The sequence below is a fragment of the Mustela nigripes genome, chromosome 1, assembly GCF_022355385.1.
Source record: "Mustela nigripes isolate SB6536 chromosome 1, MUSNIG.SB6536, whole genome shotgun sequence".
Taxonomy (NCBI): Eukaryota; Metazoa; Chordata; class Mammalia; order Carnivora; family Mustelidae; genus Mustela; species Mustela nigripes.
Window position 1 is genome coordinate 210387260 of NC_081557.1, and position 2971 is coordinate 210390230.

Here is a 2971-nt window from a genome sequence, read left to right on the forward strand (position 1 = left end):
TTGGGTGGCCCTGTTGATTAAGTGTTCAACTCTTGATTTTGTCTCAGGTCATGATCTCAGGGTCATATTCTCTCTCTCCTTCTCCCTTTGTCCCTTCCCACATGTCCCTGCCCTGGTTGACAGGTGCTTGCTTTCTCAAAAAGAAAAAAAAAAAAAAGTAAATAAAAATGAAACCTGCATATACAAATACAAATTGTGGGCAACCTACATTATTGACACACTTCCCAATATTTTGGGATCTCCTGACAAGAGCTTGCATTTCTCAATTCCTTCTTAATCTAATATGTTGTTTCTACTTAATTCTGACCATTTCTCCTATCATTTTTCCTGGGGCCTATTCCCCTCTCAGTACCAAATATTAATCAAAACATAAAACAAATAGCTTTCTGCCCATGGATGCCATCGTGTAAGCATCATTAAAGTCTCTCCTTCCACTGCCATCATGTCTAAGTCAGAGTCTCCCAAAGAGCCTGAATAGCTGTGGAAGCTCTTCATCGGAGGTCTAACTTTGAAACAACCGATGAGAGTCTGAGGAGCCATTTTGAGCAATGGGGAACACTTAATGGACTGTGTGGTAATGAGAGATCCAAACACCAAGCACTCCAGAGGCTTCGGGTTTGTCACATATGCCACTGTGGAGGAGGTGGATACAACCATGAACACAAGGCCACACAAGGTGGATGGGAGAGTTGTGGAAGCAAAGAGTGCTATCTCAGGAGAAGATTCTCAAAGACTCGGTGCCCACTTAACTGTGAAAAATATTTTTGTCGGTGATATTAAAGAAGACCCTGAAGAACATCCTCTAAGAGAGGATTTCGAACAGTGTGGGAACATCAAAGTGATTGAGATCATGACTGACTGAGGCAGTGGCAAAAAGAGGGGTTTTGCTTTTATAACATTTGATGACCATGATTCTGTAGACAAGATTGTCATTCAAAAATACCACACTGTGAATGGCCACAACTGTGAAGTATGGAAAGTGCTCTATAAGCAAGAAATGGCTAGTGCTTCATCCAGCCAAAGAGGTCGAAGTGGTTCTGGAAACTTTGGTGGTGGTCGTGGAGATGGTTTTGGTGGGAATGACAACTTTGGTCATGGAGGAAACTTCAGTGGTTGAGGTGGCTTTGGTGGCAGTCGAGGTGGTGGTGGATATGGTGGCAGTGGGGATGGCTATAATGGATTTGGTAATGATGGTAGTTACGGAGGAGGCGGCTCTGGTTACCCTGGAGGAAGCAGAGGCTATGGAAGTGGTGGGCAGGGTTATGGAAACCAGGGCAGTGGCTGTGACAGGAGTGGCAGCTATGACAGCTATAACAACAGAGGAGGAGAAGGCGGCTATGGTGGTGGTAGTGGAAGCAACTTTGGAGGTGGCGGAAGCTATAATGATTTTGGCAATTATAACAATCCATCCTCAAATTCTGGACCCATGAAAGGAGGCAATTTTGGAGGCAGAAGCTCTGGCCCTTATGGTGGTGGAGGCCAATATGTCGCCAAGCCATGAAACCAAGGTGGCTATGGTGGTTCCAGCAGCAGCAGTACCTACCATAGTTGCAGAAGGTTTTAATTACAGCCAGGAAACAAAGCTTAGCAGGAGAGGAGAGCCAGGGAAGTGACAGGGAAGCTACAGGTTACAACAGATTTGTGAACTCAGCCAAGCACAGTGGCGGCAGGGCCTAGCTGCTACAAAGAAGACATGTTTGAGACAATACTCATGTGTATGGGCAAAAAACTCGAGGACTGTATTTGTGACTAATTGTATAGTATAGCAGGCTATTTTAGTTTCTGTTCTGTGGAAAGTGTAAAGCATTCCAACAAAGGGTTTTAATGTAGATTTTTTTTTTTTTTTTGCACCCATGCTGTTGATTGCTAAATGTAATAGTCTAATCATGATGCTGAATAAATGTGTCTTAAAACAACAACAACAATAAAAACAAAACAAAACAAAACAAAAACATAAAACAAACAAAAATCCCCAAGATTTTGGCCTTAATTTCCTGTAGGCACGGCTTTGACAGGGTCAGGTTTCCAAGTAGAATTTAACTGAATTTGGGGATTAATGCCAACTAGGTAATAGCAAAGAGTCAATCAACAAATAACTTATAATAATTAAAGTACTAGGTAGGTTCAAAGAATTCAGTCCAAACACCTACCTCACCAATGTCTTATCTTAAAACATCCCTGACTCCTAGCTAGCACTTGGCTATTTATCTTTATCACAAACTCTTTCATCTATTTATTTCTGAGAATCCTTATCTCTTTCTTAATGGACCACTTATAGAAAATCTATGTTTTCAAGCAAAGCAATCAAGTTATTCTTATCTTAAGCCCAGGCCATCTGGATCTTAGCCTGAGGACTCTTTCAACACTAAATGTTCATGAATGAGGTCTGCTCACCACAGCTGTATTCTCCCTGAAGCGTTGTGCAGTTGCCTCTTAAAAACCATCTCTTTCAGGGTGCCTGGGTGGCTCAGTTGGTTAAGCAACTGCATTTGGCTCAGGTCATGGTCCTGGAGTCCTGGGACCAAGTCCCGTATCAGGCTCCCTGCTCAGCAGAGAGTCTGCTTCACCCTCTGGCACTCCCCCTTCTCATGCTTGCTTGCTCTCTCTCTCTCTCTCAGATAAATAAATAAAATCTTTTTAAAAAAAAACCCTTCTCCCAAAATTTCATCCCAAGCAATCTTCTCAACTGTCTTTGGGATAACTCCAGGAAATGTAATGCACAATATCAACTAAAATAAAGGGATAGACTTCTCCCTAAAAGATGGAGAACAAATGTAGCAGCTGGACACATCAGGCACTCTGCTTACACCTAAAACTGGAAATACAGAATGAAAAATCTATGGTGGAAGTCTTCTCTGGAGAAGCCTGGTAAAGTCATTCTAAGTTCTTCCCATACATACAAATTGCAATGTAAAATCATTGCATTTGCTAAGGAATTCTCTGAATGTTTTCTATGTAACGACAGGTTCTG

The 2971-nt window shown here is 42.1% G+C and overlaps 1 pseudogene; it reads left to right on the forward strand.

Moving 5' to 3' along the window:
- Positions 1 to 442: 442 nt before the first annotated feature.
- Positions 443 to 1564, forward strand: LOC132015143 (heterogeneous nuclear ribonucleoprotein A1-like; annotated as a pseudogene).
- Positions 1565 to 2971: the final 1407 nt, after the last annotated feature.